Below are 25,432 nucleotides of genomic sequence, written 5' to 3'. Positions count from 1 at the left end.
TCTGCATAACGAAGGTTGTTAATGAGTCTTCCTCCAATCCTGATGCCCCCTTCTTCTTCATATAGTCTGGCTTCTCAGATTATTTGCTCAGCATACAGATTGAATAGGTATGGTGAAAGGATACAACCCTGACACACACCTTTCCTGACTTTAAACTCAGGAACACAGTATGCAGTATTCCCTTGTTCTGTTCGAATGACTGCCTCTTGGTCTATGTACAGGTTCCTCATGAGCAGATTTAAGTGTTCTGGAATTCCCATTCTCTGCAATGTTATCCATAATTTATTCTGATCCACACAGTCAAATGTCTTTGCATTTTCAATAAAAGACAGGTAAACATCTTTCTGGTATTCTCTGCTTTCAGCCAGGATCCATCTGACATCAGCAATGATATCCCTGCTTTCACATCCTCTTCTGAATTCGGCTTGAATTTCTGGCAGTTCCGTGTTGATATACTGCTGCAACCGCTTTTGAATGATCTTCAGCAAAAGTTTACTTGCATGCAATATCAATGATATTGTTTGATAATTTCCACATTTATTTGGATCACCTTTCTTGGGAATAGGCATAAAATGGATCTCTTCCAGTCAGTTGGCCAGGCAGCTGTCTTCCAAATTTCTTGGCATAGATGAGCAAGCACTTCCAGTGCTGCATCTGTTTGTTGAAACATTTCAATTGATATTCCATCAATTCCTGAAGCCTTGTTTTTCGCCAATGCCTTCAGTGCAGCTTGGACTTCTTCCTGCAGTACCATTGACACCTGACCATATGCTACCTCTTGGAATGGTTGAACATCAACCAATTCTTTTTGGTACAGTGACTCTGCGTATTCTTTCCATGATATGTTTCTCTCCATTTATGCAGGTCTCTTTTGGTTTCTTGCAGTAGTGTTTGTAGTTTTCTTTGTATAAGTCTTTTACGTTTCTAGCTAGGGTTTATCCCCAAGTATTTTATCTTTTAGGGGGGCTGTTATAAATGATATTGTTTTCCTGATTTCCTTTTTGGAGTTCTCTTGGTTTTCTTGGTTAGTACAGAGGAATCCAAACTGATTTTTGTATGTTAATCTTGTACCCCACCACTTTGCTAAATCCCTCTATTAGTTCCACTAGGTTTCTTGGAGAGTCCCTGGGATTTTCTATGCATCAGATCATGTCATCTGCAAATAGGGAAAGTTTTACTTCTTTCTTATCAATTTTGATGCCTTTACTTCCCTATCTTGCCTTATTGCCTTCCAGGACAATATTGAATAAAAGTAGTGATAAAGGGCATCCTTGTCTAGTTCCCATTCTCACGGGAAATGCTTTCAGACTCTCTCCATTGAGAATAATTGTTGACTGTTGGTTTTATATATATGCCCTTAATTATGTTTAGGAATTTCCCCTCTATTCCTATTTTGCTGAGAGTTTTTATCAAGACTGAATGTTGTACTTTATCAAATGCCTTTTCTGCATCGATTGAGATGATCATGTGGTTCTTTACCTTTGTTTTATTTATGTGGTGAATTACATTTATTGATTTTCTAATATTAAACCATCCTTGCATACCTGGTATGAATCCCACTTGGTCATGGTGTATTATTTTCTTGATATGCTGTTGAAATCTGTTGGCTAAGATTTTGTTGAGAATTTTCGTATCAATATTCATGAGAGATATTTGTCTATAATTTTCTTTTTTAGTGATTCCTTTGCATGGCTTTGGTATCAGGGTTATGTTGGCTTCATAGAATGAACTCAGGCATATTCCTTCCTTTTTTATGTTCTAGAATAGTTTAAGATTGGTGTCAACTCTTCTCTGAAGGTTTGGCAGAATTCTCCAGCAAAGCCATCTGAGCTGGGGTTTTTATTTATTGGGAGTTTTTTATGGTCTTTTCAATTCCTTCTTTAGCTACAGGTCTGTTTAAATTTTCTACTTCAGTTTGTGTTAATTTAAGTAGGTAGTGTCTTTCTAGAAATATGCCCATTTCTTCTAGGTTCTCAAATTTGTTGCAGTACAGTTTTTCATAGTATTCTCTTATGGCTCTTTTTTATCTCAGTTGGTTCTGTTATAATGTCACCCATCTCATTTGTTATTTGGATCATCTCTTTTCCTTTGTCAGTTTGGCCAGCGGTTTGTCTATCTTATTGATCCTTTCCAAGAACCAACTTCTAGTCTTGCTGATTCTTTCTATTGTTTTTTTGTTTCCTGTTTAATTTATTTCTGATCTAATCTTTGTTATTTCCTTTTTTCTGGTGACTGTGGGCTACTTTTGCTGCTCTTTTTCTATTTGTTCAAGTTGTAGGGTTAAACCATTGATTTTGGTCCTTTCTTCTTTTTTGATGTGTGCATTTATTGCTATGAATAAGCACTACTTTTGCTGTGTCCCACAGGTTTTGGTATGCTGCGTTTTCATTCTCATTTGATTCTAGGAATTTTATTTCATTTTAAATTTCTTCTATTACCCAGTGGTTTTTCAGCAAGGTGTTATTCAGTTTCTATGTATTTGATATTTTTCCCTGTTCTTCCTGCTAGTTTTACAGCACTGTGGTCAGAGAAGATGCTTTGTATTATTTCAATGCTTTTTAATTTATTAAGGCTTGCTTTGTGACCTAAAATGTGGTCTATTCTGGAATATGATCCATGTATGTTGGAGAAGAATGTGTAATGTGCTGCTGTTGGGTGGAATGTTCTGTATATGTCTATGAGTTAAGCTGGTTAATTGTGTTATTTAGATCTTCTGTATCTTTGTTTAGTTTCTATTTGTTCTCTCCTTCATTAAAAGTAGTTTGTTAAAGTCTCTTACTACTATTTTGGAACTGTCACTTTCTTGTGTTAATGCTGTTAGAGTCTGATTTGTGTATTTTGGAGCTCTGTCATTGGGTGCACAGGTATTTATTATGATTATGTCTTCTTGGTGGATTGTCCCTTTAATCATTACATAATGCCCTCTCCTTGTCTCTTATGATGGATTTTGATTTAAAGTCTATTTAATCAGAGATTAATATTGCCACTTCTGCTCTTTTTTGGTTACTGTTTGCATGATATATTTTTTCCATCCTTTGATTTCTAACCTATTTATGCATTTGTGTCTAAGATGTGTCTCTTATAGGCAACATATTGATGGATTAGGTTTTTTTAATCCATTCTGCCACTCTCTGTCTCTTAAACATTTACATTCAATGTAATTATGGATAGGTACAAATTTACTTTTACCATTTTATTATGCTTTTTGTTGTGATATTGCTGTTTTCTTTGTTATGTTTTATTTTCTGTGCTGAGTATTTTTGTTCATGTATTTTCTTTTCATTTCCTTCATTGTTGATTTTGTGTTTATTGATTTCTTCTTTTTTTTAGGGGGTGAGTAGGTTTATTAACTTTCTTTGTGATTACTCTGACATTTACCTTTATCTTCCTAAGTTTAAAACACTCTGCTCTTTCTTGATATTTCATTGTTTCCTCTCCAAGGGGAAGTTCTATGTCTACACAATTTATTCCCTCTTTTTGTTTTGAAGTTGTTCTTGCTTACAGACTGACATCTCTGGTTCCCTGTTTTTGGTTCTGTAGCTTTATTTTATTTTTGAGGTTTCTCTATCTGGGTTGGCATCTTGGTGATGCTGTTGTGTGGCTTACCCACAGGCTGATGTCTGATGTCATTGGTCCTCTGTCTGAAAGACTCCCTTTGATATTTCTTGTAAGTTTGGTCTTTTTTTTTTATAAATTTCCTTAATTTCTATGTATCTGAGAATGTACTAATTTTGCCATCATATTTGAGAGATAATTTTGCTGGGTATATGATTCTTGGTGGCCAATTCTTCTCTTCTAGTATTTTACGTATGTCATCCCATTGCCTTCTTGCCTGTATGATGTCTGCTGAGAAATCAGAGCTTAGCCTTATTGGAGTCCCTTTGTAGGTGATACTTCATTTTTCTCAAGCTTCTCTCAGAATTCTTTTTCTTTGGGCTTGGAAAGTTCGATTATGATATGTCTTGGTGACTATGAATTTTGTTGAGCTTCTTGGATGGAAATATTCTTGTCTTTCACATTTCAGAAGTGTTCTTCCAGCAGATCTTCAAAAAAAAAATTTTTTTTTTTTATTTTGGTCTCCTCCTGTCTGGGATTCCAGTCACACGTAAATTAGTCCTCTTCGTAGTGTCCCACATAACTCTTAGGCTGTCTTCATTTTCTTTTTCATCCTTTTTTCTGATTGTTCCTTGAACAAATTGGTATCAAGGGATTTGTCCTCTATTTCACTAATTCTTTCTTCCATTTTTTCAGTTCTACTTCTTGTCCCCCAGTTATCTATTTCTGATATTTGGTTGTTAATCTTTTGGATTTCTAGTTGCTGTTTTTGTATGATTTCTATTCGTATATTTAATTTGTCATTTTGCTCTTGTATTGTTTTTCTGAATTCTTCTTCTTTCCTTGGTTTTGTCTGTGTTTTCCTTCATCTCTTTGAGGACCTTGTATGTAAGCCTTTCAAACTCCTCATCAGGCAGTTCCATTACCATCCTTTCCACAGGAAGGATTTCTGCCCTTTTATTTTGGTCTCTTGGTTGAGTCATCTTGTTTTGTTTCTTAATATGATTTGATATTATCTGTTGTCTCTGAGGTATTAAGGTGTTATTTTACTTATTTATGATTTCTGTTTTGTTTTGATATATCACAGTGGGTGTTCTCTTCAGCTGGGCGGGAGGGAAGGCGGCCTGGTGTCATATAGGTGCTCTCGCTGGCAGAGGTGGGTGCACAGGCACTTTCTCCAGCAGAGAAGGAACAGGGCAGTCCACCGGGGGGGGAGGCACAAGCACTCTCTCTGGCAGGGGAGGGGAGGGGCAGTCAGCCAGGAATTGTGTGACTGCTCTCTACAGTGAGGGAGGGAAGATGTGTGCAGACAGGGGTTGCACAGATGTTCATTCAGTGAGGGAGGGGAGGGTGGGCAGCTAGAGGGTATGCAGGTACTCTCTTCAATGGGGCATGGATGGAACAATTGGCCAGGGGTCACGCAGGCACTCTTTCCAACAGGTGAGGGGTCAGGCAGTCAGCCATGGGAAGTGCAGGCACTCTCTTGGGCTGGGGAGAGGCAGGGTGGGTGGCCGAGGAGTAGGGGAGGGAAAAATAAAAAAATAAAGAGGGGTTCGTCTATTGCTTCAGTCTGTGACCACCCTACCAGTAAGGTACCATCTTGCAGAGTCATCCTGTCTCTGGGCCCTGGCTCCCTCTCTGCTCTGGGTACACCAGGATCCCCGAAGCTCTCTTCCTCCTTCCTGTACTTTCCCTTCTTAGATCCAGTTCATGTCCTGTTCACCTTGCTTCATTCCAGGTATGTCTTGGCAGTTTCTCTATCTCCTATTGGGAATTCCATGATGTTGTCTTCCTAGGCTCCTCATCCAGGGTCGCTGCTGGCTTTGTCTCAAAATGGCCCTGCAGTGCCAGACTAGTGGGTAGGGCACGTACACTCCATATCTCTCCCTATTCACTGCTGTCATTCAGTTCCTTTTTCCAATCAGTGTTTCATCTAATTCTACATCCTTTGATATAGATGCTCAGGGTTCCAGGGTTGTCATCTGCATCTGATACACTTTGTTTCATGGGTCTTTGCTGTAGAGGAACAGCATGATGTGTCTGACTAGGCCACCATCTTGAATTTTTAGTAGGCTCTGATGAGCTCAGAGAGGCCAAGGCAGGGTACCCAGGGAGCTGGCTTCTTGGGTTTGGTCACAGGTCACAGACCTACCTTGTCTGTGGATGCCCTTTTTTGGTGTGTCCCTACCTCTGCCTCCCTATCATTTTCAGTGCCAGAGAGGCCGTTTCTCTCCACAAAGGCTTCTTACCTTAATTATAGCACATTCACCACCTCTTTTTTCCAGAAAGCTCACCTGAAAAGACCAGTCCAGCACAGTTGGACTTGCATTGTTCCAGGTAACCCAATTCCCACCTGTACAGCTCTAGATGACCTGTGAGCTCCTGACACCCACTGTGTGAGCTTTCCCAACAAAGGCCCTCTCTGCTATGTCCTTCCTGTCTGATTTCTCTTTCCAGAAAATGTAATTTGCCTCCCATTTCACTGTGGTATGTCACTACCGTGCTCTGGTGGGGAAGCTCTTAATCTTTCAAGAGGAAAATCATTTTGCACATTGCAGTCAACTTTAACATTATCCCAGTCAGCTATGAGGTGTGCAAAAATACCTGATACTATAGAATCCATTCCAACTCATAAAGATCTCATAAAAAAACCAAACCTGTTGCCATTGAGTCAATTCCAACTCATAGAGACCCTATACAACAGAGTAGAACTGCCCCATAGGGTCCCCAAGGAGTGACTGGTGGATTCAAACTGCCAACATTTTGGTTAGCAGCAGAGCTCCTAACCACTAGAGTAAAACTGCCCCGATGGGGCTTCCAAGGCTGTAATCTTTATAGAAGCAGACTGCCTCGTCTTTCTCCCATGGAACAGCTGGTGGGTTCAAACTGCCAACTACTGTACCACCACACAAATAGTTGGTTATTAACAAAAAATTTAAGAGCCTTCATAGCTTTAGATCACTATTTCAATATTTACTATCTGACCCTTCACAGGAAAAGCATTATGAACCCAAGTGAAAAGCAAGAGGGAAGCTGAAAGCAAAGATAAACTGGACACAAGCTAAGTGACAATCTTCCATCCTAACATTCAGTTACATCTGTGCCCCTTGCCCTGACTTTTTTTTTTCATTCTGTGATACCTCTACATAAGAGTGAAGAGTGGATTAAGCTTTTGTTATGGAATGAATTTTGTCCTCCGAATATGAGAGTCCTGACCCCTATACCTGTGGATATAATCCTATTTGGAAATAAGGTTTTCTCCGTTATGTTAATGAGGGCATATCAGTGCAGGGTATGTCCTATACTTAATCACTTCTGAGTTAAAGGACTAGCATAGACACAGAGACAAGTAGCACAAAGCCAGTGGGGGGGGGGGGGGTTGGGAGGGCAGATGCCACATGAAGGTTCTCAAGGAACTGAGAAATACCAGAGCTACAGAAGCTGAAACAAGGATCTTTGACAGACAGAGAGCCTTTCTCTAGAGCCAGTGCCTTGAATTTCAACTTCTAACCTCCTAAAGAAGGAGCCCTGGTGCTGCTGTGGTAAGCCCTCAGCTGCTAACCAAAAGATCAGTGATTCCAACCCACCAGCCACTCTGTGGGAGAAAGATGTAGCACTCTGCCTCTGTAAAGATTAAAAAATCCTACAGGGCAGTTCCACTCCGTCCTATAGGGTTGCTATGAGTTGGAATTGAATCTATGGTGAGAGGTTTAGGAAACTGAGAAACTAAATTTCTGTTCTTTAAAGCCACCCATTTGTGGTATTTTTGTCACAGCAGCACTAAGACAGTGTTATCCCTGAAATAATATCAGTCTTGGCCTGCTTTCTTGAATAGAGAAAAAAAAAAGTTAGTTTGGGACCAAGGAGCACATAGTTAACCACCCATCCTCTGCTTACAACCCAAAGCCCTTGATACACAGTTAATTGTTGTGGGAGCTACAAGTTGCACTGCTTGTGAGGTGTGACTTCATAGTTTCTTTTTCTACTGAATTTCACTCCAGGATATATTTTCAATAAGCAAGACATCAAGGACAAGCAAAGAAGGTGTGAGCAGCTCCTACACTGCTGTTCTACCAGAATGCCACCAGGCCGCTTCTCTGGGGAATTTGCAAATCAGGCTGTATTAATTGTTGTCTTTTCCTAATGTTACTATCTTAAATTTATTTTCACATGTATGTCACATGTACCAAGAAAAATCAGACGTCTTCAATTTGCCTGTGTCTGTTAGAACTTCCAGCGCCCATTCTAATTGAGGCTGCACTATTTGATCTTTTCATAATAATATTTTAAAAATCTACGAATTCCACTTGTTTGGGATTTTAACAAAAATCATATTGTAATACATACTCATTTGTTTAATTATCTAAGGAATACAGGTGTAGAGCAACACTTCTTTTAAAAAATATCCTATTCTTTCAAATATACTTTTAAAATAACTTCAATGATTGTTAGCATTATTAATTTTTTAACCTATAAAATGACTAATATTTGAGATCTTTACATGGCCACTTTACTCAACATGTATATAAATGTATTTATGAATTTCATCCAAAAAAATATAGTGATGTTTGCATTACAAGATTTTTACATTTTCTAAAATCCAGATCCATTGATGAGATACATTTTGTTAGCTGTACATACATCTATACATCTTGGATGTAAATGACATCTAAGGCAGGGAAAAAAAAAAAAAAAAAACGCTGCCCTGACTATAGATAATACTTGCTGTAGGTTTTGAGGGAGCAAAAAGAGCAGGATCTCACAGCCCAGTCAAGCCCCTGGGAGGAGAGCAGACGTTTGTAGGGCCAACAGAATGTGTCTGTTGTTGGAGTATCCTGGGCATGCTCCCTTCATGGGTGCTGAATACCAGGTAAATAACTAGATCTGGTTCAAAATCAGTGACCAAGAGAAGGACCATCAGAAGAAAGACAGAGACCAACAGAACCATCAAAGAAAGTTCACATTTTATTAGATACAGAGCAACTTTTTCTATAAAGGGCCAGATAGTAAATTTTCTGACTTTGCATATGATAGAGTCTCTGTCACAGTGACTCAGCTCTGCTGTTATAAGGCAAAAACCAAAAGCAGCCGTAAATAACAAACCAACAGACATGGCTGTGTTACAATAAAATGTTATTTAAAAAAATATGGACAGGCTGAATTTGCCAACCCCTGATCGAGAAATTTTCTGTTTTCTATAACATCAAAGTGACTCTTCATGTGTGTTATAATACCAAAAAGTGGGTCTTCTATAGGGTTATCCCACCATGTTAGAATCAAGATGTTAAGTACTTCCCATGAGTGTATGACCCTTAACCACAGGACTTTGTTAATTTTTATGTCTATATGAAGGTCAGGACTACACTGGAATGTGAAGAAAACAAAAGTACTCACAAGTGGACCAATAAACAGCATCATGATAAATGAAAACAAAATTAGAATTGTCAATGATTTCATTCTACTTGGACCAACAATCAACATCCATGGAAGCAGCAGTCAAAAAATCAAACAACATATTGTGCTGGGCAAATTTGCAGCAAAAGACCTTTTTAAAGTTTTAAAAAGCAAAGATGTCACTTTGAGGAGTACAGTGCACCTAACCCGAGCCATGGTTTTTCAATCACCTTATACGCATGCGAAAGCTGGGCAATGAAAAAAGAAGAATTGAGGTGTTTGAACTGTGATGTTGGTGAAGAATACTGAATATACTGTGGCATTTCAGAAGGATGAACAAATCTGTCCTAGAAGAAATATAACAAGATGCTCCTTAGAAACGAGAATGGCAAGATTTCAGCTTACTTTGCACACATCATCAGGAAACGTCCAATTGCTAGAAAAGGACATCATGGTTGATAAAGCGGAGGGTCAGTGAAAACAAGGGAAACCCTCAATGAAATGGATTGACACGATAGCCACAATGGACTCAATATACCAGTGATCTTGAAGATGGTGCAGGACGGGCAACATTTTGTTCTGTTTTACATTAGGTACATCAATTAGAGCCGTCTCAGCAACAACTAACAACAACAATACACACACATGTCTGCTACATGGGGATAGGCGTATTTATATTGGGTGGCGCGGCCTTCAAAAGCCTCTAGACTATGTTATATATACTACATCATGTCCCAGAGAATGGCAAAAGTGTAGCAAGGACAGTCTGGTAGAATGCAAAGGCCAGTCACCACTTCTTGTATCGTCTCAATCATATCATTTCTTCTCCCTGGGCCTCAGTTTAATTACAACCGATTCGCATTATTCATGGTGGTTGTGTTCCACAAAGCCATAGTGAACACTGAGGTAGTGAATACTGAGCCATTGCTCCTACGTGAAATAGAAGGTTAGGTTCCTGCAAGCCTCTGGTCACCTCATTTTCATAAGCCAATCAATACATAACCTTGTTTTATGTGTGCTTCTCTTTAAAGACACCTAATTTAACACAGATTGTTGATTCATTAACACTGAACTCAGGTCAACAGCGCTGTAAGTTGTGACTGAAGAGAGCTTATCTAATGCACATATTTTTTCCATAAGGCACATCCCAGCCTTCTCGTGTTTAAGAAACTAGACAGCACTTCAGCACTACATTTCGGAGCCATTTTAAACAACAAAGTCACCAACGAAAAACATAAAAATGCAAAAAACGTGGCGCTAAGTGGATCACAAAAAGGACACTTATTTACAGTGTTAGAGCTAAAACCAGAAGGCAGAGCATTGCCTTGCTCGGCTATCTGGGAACGTACACATTGGACGACTCAAATTTCCCACAGCTCTGCACAGGTCCATGGATGATCACGGAAGTACACAGGTATTGATTTGGGGTTTGCAAATAAATTCAGTGAGCAGGTGAATTCACAAATGCAGAGTCCATGAACAACAAGGACTCACTGTGTATGATTCTATATGGTACCTGCATCCCTTACACAGGAGCAGAGAGGCCTTTACACTGTCTCACGGATGGCTCCCCCACCCTTAGGCACACAATCATCCAGAAGAATAAATATCCAAGTAGACATAAAGTGCAAAGCTTGAAGCCATAATTCAATGTATAACAACCTGCAAACCAGTGCAGGTTTATTAGGGCTAATAAAAATAAATCACGGTCATGTTTTTAAAATGACTTTTCATGTGTTGTGGTTACTTCTCTGGCGTACTGTAAATTAACCGTGAAGTGCTACTTCCTGAGGGTGCATTTTCCCCCAAATGTAAAGGGTTACAAGGCTAAAGGATGCAGACATGCATCATGTCTGCAGCAATCATTAAAAAAAAAAAGATCAAATGTAATATTTTCTTTCAACATGGACAACTGCTTTGAGATATTCCATTCAGGCAGCCTTGAACACAGCCTCCAGCGTCTGCCAATTACTGACAAATGCCATTTGGTTCTGAGTGATGTTGTAAGTGAAATAAAACAGTGGGGGGAAAAACAGAACATGATAAAAGGATTTTTTTTTTCGGTCTGCTGAGACCTTACTGTAAGTTATACATTCCCGGGTAAGACCTTACTTCCTGCCTGTGACGGACCGCATGTGATTTTGAGTTCTAAGGTGACTTTTGTTTGACAGTAATTGGGAGGAAAGACAAAACTCGGTTTTCATGTCCCTTAAAAGGGAGTCAGCTCTTCTTTCCCTCCCAAAGAAAAAACTGTATATAAACAAAGGAAGGGACTCGGGGCTCTGTTCCCCATCATTCTGCACAATATGAGCTAATGGGGGGAAACAATGCCTTGAAATCAGCCTGGCCAGAACCCCAGAGGCTCCCAGCTTTGAGTCTGAGCATGTTAGAACCTGCAGAGGGTAACAAAAGCCACAAGAAAGAAAAAGGAAAGCTGGCATTCAAAGTGCTGCTGTCTGGTCCTCCGCCCCGCCCCCTCCATTCTCTTTCGGAATTGTCTCCTCTTCTGAGGTCTCCACGTCCCAGAACCCACAGACAGACTACAATAAAACCCAAATCCAGTTGCTGTACAGTCAACTCTGACTCATGGCGACCCCGTGTGTGAGAGAGCAGAACTGTGCTCCACGGGGTTTTCAATGGCTGATTTTTCAGAAGGAGACCACCAAGCCTTTCTTCCAAGGTGCCTCTGGGTAGACTGGACCTACCTTCCTTTCAGTGAGTAGCTGAGCGTGTTAACAATTTGCACCACCCAGGGACTCCCGTAGCTACAAAATACCAAGTAAAAGCCTAGTCTTAAAGCCCCTGGACTCTTCCAATCATGGTCCCCAGTCCTAATGAGCAGGGCACAGCTTAGCGATTTCATAACCACACCAGTAGCATTGCGAGCTATTTTTCCCTGTAGATATGAAACTCATACACGCAGGCAGATTGGTCTTCTGCAGCCCAACTGCCACTTGGTGTGGGTGGGGACAGGGCGGCTTTCTCTCAGGCTGCTTTACCTGGCATTTCAAGAAGTGTTTGGGAATAGCCAACCAGAACGGTACAGCCAGAATGCTCCTTAGAAGCAAGGATGGCGAGATTATGTCTCCCATTCTTTGGACATGTTGTCAGGAGGGATCAGTCCCTGGAGAAGAACATCATTCTTGGTAGAGGGTCAGCGAAAAAGAGGAAGAGCAGGAAGAGCCTCAATGAGATGGATTAACACAGTGACTGCAACAATGGGCTTAAGCGCAACAATGGGCTTAAGCGCAACAATGATTGTGAGGATGGTGCAGGACCCAGCGTGATTCATTCTGTGGTACATAGGTCGCTATGAGTCAGAGCAACATAACAACATCAACATGCCCCAGTGGCAAGAATGGCAAGGCTTCACCTTGCTTCCTTTGGACACATCATCAGAAAAGACCAATCACTAGAAAAGGACATCATGTTTGGTAAAATAGAAGATCATCAAAATTGAGGGAAATCCTCAATGAGATGGGCTGACATAATAGTCACAACAATGGACTCAAACAGCAACGATCATGAAGATGGTGCAGGACTAGGCAACGTTTAGTCCTGTTGTACGTAAGGTCAAGGTGAGTTGAAGTTGAGCGGACAGCAACTAACAACAACAACATGTCTCAATGGAAGGGCAAAACCACAGCAATCCCTCTGCTAATCCAGCCTTGAGGGTCCTCTCCCAGAGCCCCTGCCTCACTCTCCGTGGAGGACCCAGCTCCAATGGTGCCTCGGGTCAAGGACGAGGTTCTCCCAGTAGATCTAAACAGATGGCAGAGGAGTGGACTGACGGCCCAGGAGATGGGTCGCACGTACAGAACTGGTGGAGCCCCTGCCGCCAGTCTCACTTCCAAGGCCCTGCATTTCTTACTCTCGTGTACACAGGAATCTCATTACAGTGCAGTGTGGCTTTGACCCTGCATTTTTAACTCAATTCCAGGGGATATCGATGCCTTGATCTGCACACTACCCTTTGAGGGGGGTTCTAAAGCAAGCAACTCAATAAAAGATTCTGAAACAGCTTGTTTCAATTTCCAGGAAACATAGTTTGGCAGTGGCCTGTGTGGTGGTGTCCTCTATAGTTCTGTCACTGATAAACCATAAAAGAAAGAAGCTAGAGTCTAGCATTTGCCCCCTGCCAGTAATTTGCTCCTACTGGTATCAGAAAGACAGAAGCCCTGGTGGCACAGTGGTTAAGCACTCAACTGCTAACCAAAAGTTTGGCAGTTCGAGCCCACCAGCCACTCCTCGGGAGAAAGACATGTCAGCCTGCTTCTGTAAAGATTTACAGCTTTGGAAACCCTATGGGACAGTTCCACCCTGTCCTATAGGGTTATTATGAGTCGGAATAGACTCAACGGCAACAGGTGGTATCAGAGACGCTACCTTCTGAATAAAGAGAAACAATCTTTCCTCTTTCACACTTTCGGCTGATGGCTGTGCCCTGGGGAGCTGTGACTCCCAACCCAGGCTATCTTATGGTTACTAGCGCTGAACATTGAATCTCAGCAATCAAAAATAGCTCATTATCCCAACCTGGATACTTTAAAGCAGTATCTGTATCCCAAACACGCAGCCACCATCACCAACGGTGAACTCCCACCAGTGGTTTACTCTGCCAATTCCAAAAACAACAAACATTCCACAACATCCATGAATGTAAGGCCATCCTCTAGGTGCTACCATCAGTTCCGTGGATGAAAATGCAGAAGAGAAAACAGGTATCCTTGGTGGTACAAACAGTGAACGCACTTGACTGCTAACCAGCAGGCTGGAGGCTGAGTCCACCGAGAGGCACCAGCGATCTACTCGTGAAAAATCAACCATTGAAGGCCTCACGGACCACAGTTATACTCTGACACTCATGGGTCACTACAAGTCAGAATCAACTCAACGACAACTGGTGAATCAAGGCAAAACTGGAATGTGTATGAACAGTAAACAGGGGAGGCGGGGAGGAGGGTGTCAGGGGAGAAGTATGATAGGAACTTTCCCGTTTACAAGTTAAATTTGTCTTGATGTAAGAACAGATATGAGAAGCCCTGAGAAAGTCCAGTAGACCAGAAAAATAACTTCAAATCAGGCCTCCAGTGGGAAGCCCTTGTGCTCAGCACCAGCAGTTCAAGTATCTGGAGTCTGTCAGTCACCTGCTGACAGAGAAATTCAAGGGTAGCTTGGTGGTTTCGTTCCTCTTCCATGAGGCTCTGCCATTGGATCACACACTTCTAACAACGCACGAGCAGCCCTGCCAACGATCAGCAGAAAGGGTTTGTTTCCAGCCCTCCACAAAATGCACCACTTGCCTGTCCTAGAAACATCTGGCAGAAGAGGAGTCACACAAGCAGTTCTCTCCTCTCCTCTTGTGTGTGGTCAACCTAAACACCTTACAGGCAACTCTTCCTGTTTGCCTGCCCGACGGGGCCTGAGTGTACCTGTGATCAATTGCCATGGGCAGGAATTAAAATCTACTGCCTGGTATGAGCAGCTTTCTGTTCTCAAAAGAAAGTATTAATATATTACTTATTTGTGGCTTGTCAGACGACAAAAAAACAGGGAAATCCCCCTTTCTCTCTGGCCCTGGCCTCTGAGGCGGGCCACTGCCCTCAGCCAACACTGAAATGAGGTCATCTGCCTGGGCTTCTCACCCAAGCAGAACCAATAGCCCAAAAGAGAATACTAACACCTGTATTTTATTCCGGTAGCAACACATGAACTGAGCTACTTTTGCCTTGTCTTGGTCCCACTAATATTTGAAAAACCTGATTTTCATTAAGCCACAATGACGCCGAGAGTCTTTGGCGTCCTCAGCTCGAAGGTCCTCTTGCGCCATCTAGTGTACAAAGATGGAGATGCCTCAAGCGTGTGTCAAAGTCCCACAAAAATTCAAAGATCTTGATACTTTTTAGGCCCCAGCCCTAAAACTCTGGAGATTACAGGCGTGACATTTTTTTTTTTTTTTCTTTTTAAAGAGAAGAACAAAAAGAAGCAAAATTTATCAATCGCCTGTTGTGGGCTGGCCACTCATATTAACTATATTTGCTGAGCCAAATCATAAAGCATTTCATCTCTGGATTCATCTAAACCCAACAAGATTGGTATTATTTTAAAATTATTCATGCAGCATAAACTTGCATATTATAGGAATATATGCTCTATCCTGGCTTCTAAAACTATTATAATTGAAGGCCTTTGAAAACCAGAACGTTCCTGCTGGGAGAAGCTAAAGCAGCTTGTTCAGAAAGTACAGAAAGTGACATTGCATATTGGAGCCACCTGGGATCTTTAAAACCCCCAATGTCCTGGCACACAGCAGACCAATTAAATCAGACCCTACAAAGGGGGGCCAGGCGCATTGTTAAAGCTCCCCATGTGATTCCAACGAGCAGCCAAGGCTATGAACTGCCAATGGAGCGTTTCCTGAGGCCTTGGAGGTGAAGGTACATCTCAGAGGGACCTAGAGATGCACAGGTCTACACTGACTGTCTCAAACACACCCCTTAGACTTAACCTGCTGTCTCAGTGACAGCCTGGATTCCCTTTTATCTTAAAACATTTTAGAGTCTCCCTTTGTGATCAGGGCAAATCTTGAACTGGAATTACTTACCATCCCAGTAATTGCTTGGTAACTCTTTGCAATCTTGGGTGTTGCCTTATCTTCTGATTCTAGGCACTGGGGAGGAGATTCAGGGCTTTGGGCAGGCACGCTGGCACCAAAAGGCTTTCAAATGCCAACTGTCTGAGCTGCACGACTTCACAGGGACCCAGAGGTCCCTGTGTGGCCACAGGGACGCCCCTGGGGATGAAGTCCTCCGAAGTGGGGGGAGGTCTGCCTGCAGAATCACTTCCCTTTCTCACCCCTCTAGTAACCCCTATTGCCCCTTGATGTGCAGTGTGGGTTGTCATGGTGATGAGGAAGGGCTCTAAGGCTGAAACCTGTTGTAAGAGACAAGGCAGCAGAGACAGAGAGACAGCAGAGACAGGGCAGGCCTACGCAGGCTTCTGAGGAGGACTTTTTTGCTTCTTGCAACTCAGCTGGAGAGCTCCTGCACCCTGATTCCAGTCTGCACAACGAAGTCAGAACAAAATCACTTTCAGGGGGTGGGTCACCAGGCTGTGTGCCACAGGCTGCCTATCTTTGAAGGTGGAAACGGATCACCGAGCAAGCAGACTTGAACTCTTTGATTCTCATCCCAGCCTTATGAGGCTGGACAAGTCACTTGGCTCTTAAATGCCTCAGTTTCTTTATCTCTATTTTTTTTTTTTCAGTTGCCAAGTCGAGTTGATTCCAACTTATGTCAACCCCATGTGTGCAGACTAGAACCAAATGATTTTCAAGGAATCGACTCGACGGCACTGGGTTTTTTTTTTTTTTTTTAACCTTTAGGAAACAGATCACCAGGCCTTTCTTCTGTGGCACCGCTGGGTGGGTTTGAACCACCATTTAGGTTGTGGTTGTTGTTGTTAGGTGCCGTCATGTCGGTTCTGACTCATAGCGACCTTATGCACAACAGAATGAAACACTGCCCGGTCCCGCACCATCATTACAATCGTTGTTATGCCTGAGCTCATTGTTGCAGCCAGCTGTGTCAGTCCACCTCCTTGAGGGTCTTCCTCTTTTCTGCTGACCCTGTATGCTACCAAGCATGATGTCCTTCTCCAGGGACTGATCCCTCCTGACAACATGTCCGAAGTATGTAAACTGAGTCTCACCATCCTTGCTTCTAAGGAGCATTCTGGTTGTACTTCTTCCAAGACAGATTTGTTCGTTCTTTTGGCAGTCCATGGTATAGTCAATATTCTTCGCCAACACCACAATTCAAAGGTGTCAATTCTTCTTCGGTCTTCCTTATTCATTGTTCAGCTTTCACATGCATATGATGCAATTGAAAATAGCGTGGCTTGGGTCAGGCGCACCTTAGTCTTGGAGGTGACATCTTTGCTCCTCAACACTTTAAAGAGGTGCTTTGCAGCAGATTTACCCAATACAATGCGTCTTTTGATTTCGTGACTGCTGCTTCCTCCCATGGCTGTTGATTGCAGATCCAATTAAAATGAAATCCTTGACAACTTCAATCTTTTCTCCATTTATCATGATGTTGCTTATTGGTTCAGTTGTGAGGATTTTTGATTTTTGTATGTTGAGGTACAATCCACACTGAAGGCTGTGGTCTTTGATCTTCATTAGTAAGTGCTTCACGTCCTCACTTTCAGCAAGCAAGGTTGTGTCATCTGTGTAATGCAGGTTGTTAATGAGTCTTCCTCCAATCCTGATGCCCTGTTCTTTACATAGATCAAGAGTCAGTTGTTCAGACAGAACAAGGGGATACTGATTGGTTTAAAGTCAGGAAAGGTGTGCGTCAGGGTTGTACTCTTTCAACGTACCTATTCAGTCTGTATGCTGAGCAAATAATCTGAGAAGGTGGACCGTTTAGGTTAAAAAAAAAAAACAAACCCATTGCCATTGAGTCAATTCCGACTCATAGAGACCGAACAGGACAGAGTAGAACTGCCCTATGGGGGTTTTAGATTAGTAGTCTAGTAATCCATTTGTGCCACCCAGGGACCTTCATCTCTAATTAACCAAAAAAACAAACAAACCAACCAACCCCATTGCCTTCAAGTCAATTCCGAGTCATAGCAACTCTATAGGGCAGAGTAGAACTGCCCCGCAGGGTTTCCAGCCAGCAGCTGGTGGATTCAAACTGCTGACTTTTCAGTTAGCAGCTAAGCTCTTAACCACTGCACCACCAAGGCTCCTTGTCCCTAATAGAAGATATAACGCCCATCTTGCAGAACTGTTGTGAAAACTAAGTGGGAAAGGAGAATATAAAATGCCTGGTACAGGGCAGGACTCAGTCACCGTCAGTCTTGACTTGAAGCTACCATTTCTCTTTCTCCCTTGATAGCCCCACTCATTTTCTGGTTCAATAGAGGAATACATTTTGGTGAGAGTTCATTCGGAAGAGTCTGGATCTTACGCTCTGGCAGAAGGCAGGAGAGAGGAAAACCTACTAGAATCAGGGAGAAAACATGGGTTCTGCCCTAAAGCTATGACCTCTCAGGGCTTCGACTGCAAAGAAAAGGGGTCACTGTGGATAATCTCAGGGCGCTTTTCACCCCAATCTTCTGATGCTGCACATATGGAAAGGAACAGCCTCAGTTCTCATGATCTAGTGCCAAGTTTGGGGGCCATGGTAGAATTCAGAGGTAGAGTTCTCACCTTCCATGCAGGGGGCCCAGTTTCGATTCCTGACAATGCACCTCATGCACGGCCCCCGCCCATCTGTCAGTGGAGGACTGCGTGTTGCTATGATGCTGAATAGGTTTCAGTGGAGCTTCCAGACCAAGACAGACTAGGAAGAAAGGCCTGGCCATCTACTGAAAATCAGCCAACAATAATTGTATAGATCACAACCATTGTGCACAAGGTTGCCATGAGTTCGGAGCTTACTCAACAGCAGCCAACAACAGGGTCAAGTCTGCCTAATGTTTGTATCAAGAGTCCAAGAAATAACCCGCACAACCCCTCAAAGACCAACGCCTCCAGAGGGAGAGTGAAGGTCTCTTCCTTTGGAATCTCTAGATCAGTGGTTCCATATTTAGTGTGCATTAAAATTCCCTGGGGATTCACCTAAAACCCACACTCCTGGACCCTGTCCCCAGAGATTCTAATTTGGTGGGTTTGGGTGGGCCCATGTAACTTGTTTCTGATGCAGCAGTCCGGGACCATATTTGATAACCACTGCTCTTAATAAGGAAACCCTGGTGGCATAGTGGTTAAGAGCTACAGCTGCTAACCAAAGGTCGGCAGTTCAAATCCACCAGGTGCTCCTTGGAAACCCTATGTGGCAGTTCTACCCTGTCCTTTAGGGTCACTAAGAGTTGGAATTGACTTGACAGCAACAGGTTTAGTTTGTTTGTTTTTTCAGCTCTTAATAAAGGCTCCAACTGTGCACTTACCTGCTGTGAACCCTTGGGCAAGTTCCTTCACCTCTCTGAGCCTCTCTTCTCTTCTGAAAAGGTGGTAACAACACCCACTGTTGGGGAATGAGCTGTCACTTTTGAAGACATGACTCTGCTCTTCTACATGTCAAGAAGTCTCTCTGTGGATGAGGTAGGAAGGAGTGCTCTTAAAAAGGCAAGAAAGACTGTTTGATCTTGGCACCAGAAATCTTCTTCCAAGGTTGACTAATTCAGATACAGTTGGATTTTTCAAAGTCCTAATCACGTAAGGGGAGTCCCTGGGTGGTGCAAATGGTTAACGCATTCAACTGCTAACCAAAAGTTTGGAGTTCAAGTCCACCCAGAGGCACCTCAGAAAAAAGGCCTGGCTATCTACTCTGGAAAAACCAGCCATCAATTTTTGGTTTGTTGGAGGACAGTTCTACTCTGACACACATGGGGTCACCATGAGTCAGAGTCAACTCAACAGCAAGTGATAATCAGGTAATGCCAGGTGCCTACCTACACCTGCACGCACCCTTCTTGAATATTGTCTTTGATATACGAACAATGGCAATTAGGAGTGATAATGCTGAATTTTACCTGAACCCTGAAACTAGACAACAGCGATGGTTAACGAAATCCCTCATTCTTTGTGTTCAGAAGAAGAACCACCCTGCCCATCTGAGTTAAATAAGGCTCACGGACTCCCCTTGTTTACCTATGACAAGGCCTGAAACAGACCCTCCAATTTTCCATTCCTCACCTCATAGATGAGTAACTGAATTGCTTGTCCTTATTGATCAATCGGAAACAAAGTGCTTGTTCACCAAGCTTTGGTTAAGCTTCTCTCATTCCCCCAGGTCCCTGAACTTCTGGCCTGCCCTCACCCTGAGCCAACAAACAAGCTCTTTCAGGGTGGAGAATATGCTATCCTCAGCATAAAGCACTCTGATTTACTCTGCAATGATGTCACCCTTTCATCCCACTTCCTCACACCTGGGCTTTTTTTAGCCTTTTTTTCTTTTTTAATTGTGCTTTAGATGAAGGTTTACAGAACAAACTAGCTTCTCATTAAACAGTTAGTACACATATTGTTATGACATTGGTTAACAGCCCTACTACATGTTAACACTCTCCTTTCTCGACCTTGGGTTCCCTATTACCAGCTTTTCCATCCCCTCCTGTCTTCTAGACCTTGCCCCTGGGCTGGTGTGCCCCTTTAATCTGGTTTTCTTTTATGGGTCTTTGGCTGAAGGGTGAGCCTCAAGGGTGATGTCATTACTGAGCTAAAAAGGGTGTCCAGAGGCCATACTCTCAGGGTTTCTCCAGTCTCTGTCGGGCCAGTAAGTCTGGTCTTTTTTTATGTTTTAGCCTGTCTATGTTTTAATACTGTCTGTATTAAAATTAAGCACTTACTGATGAAGATCAAAGACCACAGCTGTCAGTATGGACTATATCTTAACATAAAACAAAAATCCTCACAACTGGACCAATAAGCAGCTTCATGATAAACGGAGAAAAGACTGGGGTTGTCAAGGATTTCATTTTACTTGGATCCATAATCAACACCCATGGTAGTAAAAAAAAAAAAAAAAAGTAGCAGCCAAGAAATCAAAAGATGCATTGCGTCAGGTAAATTGGCTGCAAATGATCTCTTTAAAGTGTTAAAAAGCAAAGACGTTACCTTGAGGACTAAGGTGCACCTGACCCAAGCCACTGGTGTTTTCAATCACCTCATATGCATGTGAAAGCTGGACAATGAATAAGGAAGACCAAAGAAGAACTAATGCCTTTGAACCGTGGTGTTGGTGAAGAATATTGTATCTAACATAGGCTGCCAAAAGAGTGAACAAATCTGTCTTGGAAGAAGTACACCCAGAATGCTCCTTGGAAGCAAGGATGGCAAGACCGCGTCTCCCATAATTTGGACGTGTTGTTGGGAGGGATCAGTCCCTGGAGGACATCATGCTTGGTAAAGTACAGGGTCGGCGGAAAAGAGGAAGACCCTCAATAAGATGGATTGACACAGTGGCTGCAACAACGGACTCAAGCATAACGATTCTGAGGATGATGCAAGATCAGGCAGTGTTTTGTTCTGTGGTACACGGGGTTGCTGTGAGTTGGAACCGACTAGACGGCACCTAATAATAATTAAAAATGAAACAAAAAACACTTTTCCTCTAACTCTTTGAGACATTTGCCGGTTAGTGTTCTATAGGTCAGTGGTCTCCATATCACAATAGACCCCTCTCCCTATTGTAATAGCCCCATTCCCTTTTCCTTCTGAATAAAGCTTCTCCCCGTCAAAGTCTGGATCTTTTTTTTTTTAACAAGAGCATGGAGTCTGGAGGTTGGGCAGGGGTTCAATCCTGGCTCTGCCATTCATCAGCTGTGTGACCTCAGTGATAACTTCTGATTTAGGAAATAATATTGAAATCATTATTCCTGTCCTTGAGCATAGAGAATGTGACCCAGCTGGAGCTGGGCTCACAAGGGCTCACAGAGGCTCACAAGGACACCAACTGGCCCCTGAGGTATAAAGACAATAGATAGGATAATCTTGGAAAATACCTTTTAGGGAACCTTTCACAGAAGCACACAAAAGACTTTCCACTGATCTTTTTCTATTAGCATTTAATGAATGGAGAATTTTTTGGACCAGTGAGGACCCTCCTGACTGTTGTTACTGAAACCTGTAACAAGGACAGTTAAGAAAGGCAATTCAAAATGTGGAATCACATTTTCTAGCTTATCTCTGAAAAGGTAAAGCTTTCAATGGTTTTGCTCATTTTGTAATGTTAATATATACTGATGATTTTGCAACTTTCTTCGGACTCGGGCAGACATGACTCTAGCTGCATGCTTGTCCATTTTCTCATTCTTGCCTATTCTGTAATGTTCTTTGGACTCAGGTAGACATGACTCTAGCAGCATGCTTGTCCGTTTTCTCATTCTTGCCTATTCTGTAATATTCTTTGGACTCAGGTAGACATGACTCTAGCAGCATGCATGTCTGTTTTCTCATTCTTGCCTATTCTGTAATGTTCTTTGGACTCAGGCAGACATGACTCTAAGCCCACTGCCGTCAAGTCGATTCCAACTCATAGCGACCCTATAGGACAGGGTAGAACTGCCTGATAAGTATCCAAGGAGTGCCTGGCAGATTCTAACTGCCGACCTCTTGGTTAGCAGCCGTAGCACTTAACTACTACGCCTCCAGACATGACTCTAGCAGCACGCTTATCCGTTTTCCCACTTTTGTCTGTTTTGTAGTATCTCCTTGGACTCGGGCAGACGTGACTCTAGCAGCATGCTTGTCCATTTTTCCCCCTTTTGTCTGTTCTGTAGTATCTCCTTTGACTCGGGCAGACATGACTCTAGCAGCATGCTTGTCCTTTTTCTCATTCTTGCCTATACTGTAATATTCTTTGGACTCGAGCAGACATGACTCTAGCAGCATGCTTATGCACTTCCTACTTCTGCCTTTTTGAATACATGCCAAATAAAACTTTTTGCTTTACTCTGTGATAGTCTCACCCTACTTCTCTCAACTTTTGTTTCCTCCTTCACAAGAACAGGAGAATGTTGTCTCAACAGATTACATAAGGATTAACGCAGGTAATAAAGCAGTCATCAGGCAGAGGGCTGGACTCTCCCAGAGCTTCACCATCATCACGGTCCACTTGATGAATTCTGGACTTTCCTGTGTTAGTTCAAAGTGAGAAAGATATAATTCTCATCTCTAAGGTACTAACCTTACATTTTTATTATGTAAATTCTACTCATCTTTTGTGGTTTTTTTTTTTATTGTTGCTGTTTACTCACTGCCCAAGGTTAAAACTAGAGTTCCTGGATAAAGCTAACAGTTGAGCACTCAGCTGCTAACCGAGAGATTGATGGTTCAAACCCACGCATAGGCACTTTGGAAGGCAGGCCTGGCAACCTGCTTTCGAAAGGTCAAGGCCATTGAAAATCCTGCACGCATGGGGTCGCCACGAGTCAGGACTGACTCTGTTGCTGGGAAATCTGAGTTCTGCTTGGCACGACTCTGTCGGGGCCAAAAGACAGAGACTGAATTAGGGAGAACAAACAGCAACTTTATTGGTTGGCTAAACAAGCCAAGACTGTTTGTTTGCAGGCAGAGTGTTGAGGATAGTTTACATAGGCAAGATCAGTTACAGATAAAAGATGGTGCGGGTGCCGGCGCAGAGTGTTCCAGAATGAGTAAGCATTTTCTAGGTCCTGGGTTCAATTCCCCACGCAAGAGGAACTTAGCCATTTTTGTTAATTAGCATATCAGCTCTCCACCCAGGGGTGGGGAACTTACCATGCATGAGGCAGTTAATGAGCTAAAGGTCCTCTGGAGTGCCAAGATGGAGGGCAGAGCCTGTTTCAGCCAATTCCGGCTAGCTGGTGGCTGTTTCTTTTCGAGGAAGTTCTGAGGAGAAAAACCACCTCAGGAAATGGGCCAGGTGAGGGGCTGTCCTGAGGAGCCAAGGATTTTAAGGAAATGGCTCTAGCCCTCTTAACTCGATGGCACCTGTTTTTTGTTTTTTTAAGGTTAAAACTAAACGTAACTGAAGGAAATTAAACAATACATCCTCAAGGAGGAAACCCTGGTGGCGTAGTGGTTAAGTGCTACGCCTGCTAACCAAAGGGTTGGCAGTTTGAAGCCGCCAGGTGCTCCTTGGGAACTCTATGGGGCAGTTCTACTCTGTCCTACAGGGTCGTTATGAGTTGGAATCGACTCGACAGCACTGGGTTTTGGTTTTTTTGGATCCTCAAGGAGAGGCTGTAACAGACTGAGGAGGGGGGAATGCCCCTTTCCACATTGAGGCAACAGCACTGAGAGGGGATGGCTATCCGTATGGCTGACTGATGAGGCTCTACAAAAGCGATTAAACATATTTTTCCCCCTGATGTCCTAGTTCCCTTTGAGTCACACATGGTTTTCTGGATCTGTAAAAGAAAGTTCTTTTCCAAGTGAGCCAACACAAGCATTCCTGACAAGGCTCTACAGTCAAACATCAGCCAACAAATCGGTGTGGGTCTTGCTTTCGTTCCTCTTCTCCTTGGGACAAAACCTACTGCCAAGTAGCTTTGGTTGCCTTTACCAACCGAGGAGCTAAAACTGCTTCCCTATTTCTGTACCTCAACGGCTCCTCTAAGGCACTGTCCAAGTGGATTGGTAAGAAAACCATTTTCACAGAATTACAGTCTGAGTTCCTAAAAGGTCATTTCCAGTCCCCACCCTCAGGCAGAAGCACTTAAACCTTCTCAGTCTGAGCAACGCCTCTTCTATTTTTAGCATGGAAGATTACAGAGGAATGCTTCGGATCATCCCTGAGGTCTCCTGTCTGTGGCCTCGGGCCAAGTTAGCATGGGAGGTTTACCACCCACACACCGGTAATCAGATACCACAAAGGGGTGGGGGTCCGCAGGGATCTCAGGCACTAACTAGCAAAATGGAAAAAAGAAAGACATGATAAGGGGGTAGGAGTCAAGAGAATAAAGACAATAGGACCACTGGTAACAGAGTAGGAGCCCTGGTGGCACAGCTGCTAACTTGAAAGGTCAGAGGTTCAAACCCATCAGCTGCTCCAAGGGAGAAAGATGTGGCACTCTACTTCGTAAAGATTACAGCCTTAGAAACGCTATGGGGGCACCTTTCTGGCTTTTATGATTTTACAAGAATACCCAAAGGAGGCAGGGCATTGGATCGTAAGCAGTGGTTTTCACCCTGTGGGCCAGACTGCCCCATAAGGAGCCACAGGATTTCTTGCCAGGAGTCTGTGGGTTTATACATTTGTTGAACATTATCAACAAACCAAGTCTTACGTTACTATTTTTCAAATAAATGTAGATTTGTTGTGAATGGTGAAATATTACTCATTTTAGAACGTGTCTCAGTAGTTGCTTTTGGTCATCATGTATTTGTCCTAATCACTGCAGAGCTAAGGCACAATTACTATATGGGGGTCTGCAAAGTCTTTGTCACAAAGGGGCTTCATTTTTTAAAAGTATAAAGCACTTTGAGGCAGGAATTGATATATTTAGGTCCTAAAGGTCCAATAATAGGGGACAGAAAAAATAAATTACAGTACAGCACTGCACCAAACCAAACCCGTTGCCATCAATTCTGAGCCATAGCAACAGGTGAGCGGAACTATGGCCTACCACTTGACTTTGTAAAAACAGTTTTATTCAAACACAGCCATGCCATTTGTTTATGTACCATCCAGCTGCTATTGCAGAGCAGCTGTGACAAAGACCATACGGCCCACAAAGCCTAAAACATTTCCTATCTGGCCTTTTACTGGAAAAGCTTGCCAACCTCTGGAATAGCATATCTTGGTATACACTGTAGCTATTTAAATTAAAATCAGTACAAACTATATTAACAGGAAAAGTATTCAAGATATAATAATGGCAATGTTTTACTTATAACTCCAACAGACTTCTGAGGAGAGTGGGCCCCATCTGCTTGGTTTTACTGAGCCCGCCCATGGGGAAAGGCAGTAAGAGGGCTTTCAGAACA

The sequence above is a fragment of the Elephas maximus genome, chromosome 18 (genome assembly GCF_024166365.1).
Source record: "Elephas maximus indicus isolate mEleMax1 chromosome 18, mEleMax1 primary haplotype, whole genome shotgun sequence".
NCBI classification, from domain to species: domain Eukaryota; kingdom Metazoa; phylum Chordata; class Mammalia; order Proboscidea; family Elephantidae; genus Elephas; species Elephas maximus.
The sequence above is the reverse complement of the archived record's forward strand: the minus strand, read 5'-3'. Positions refer to the sequence as shown.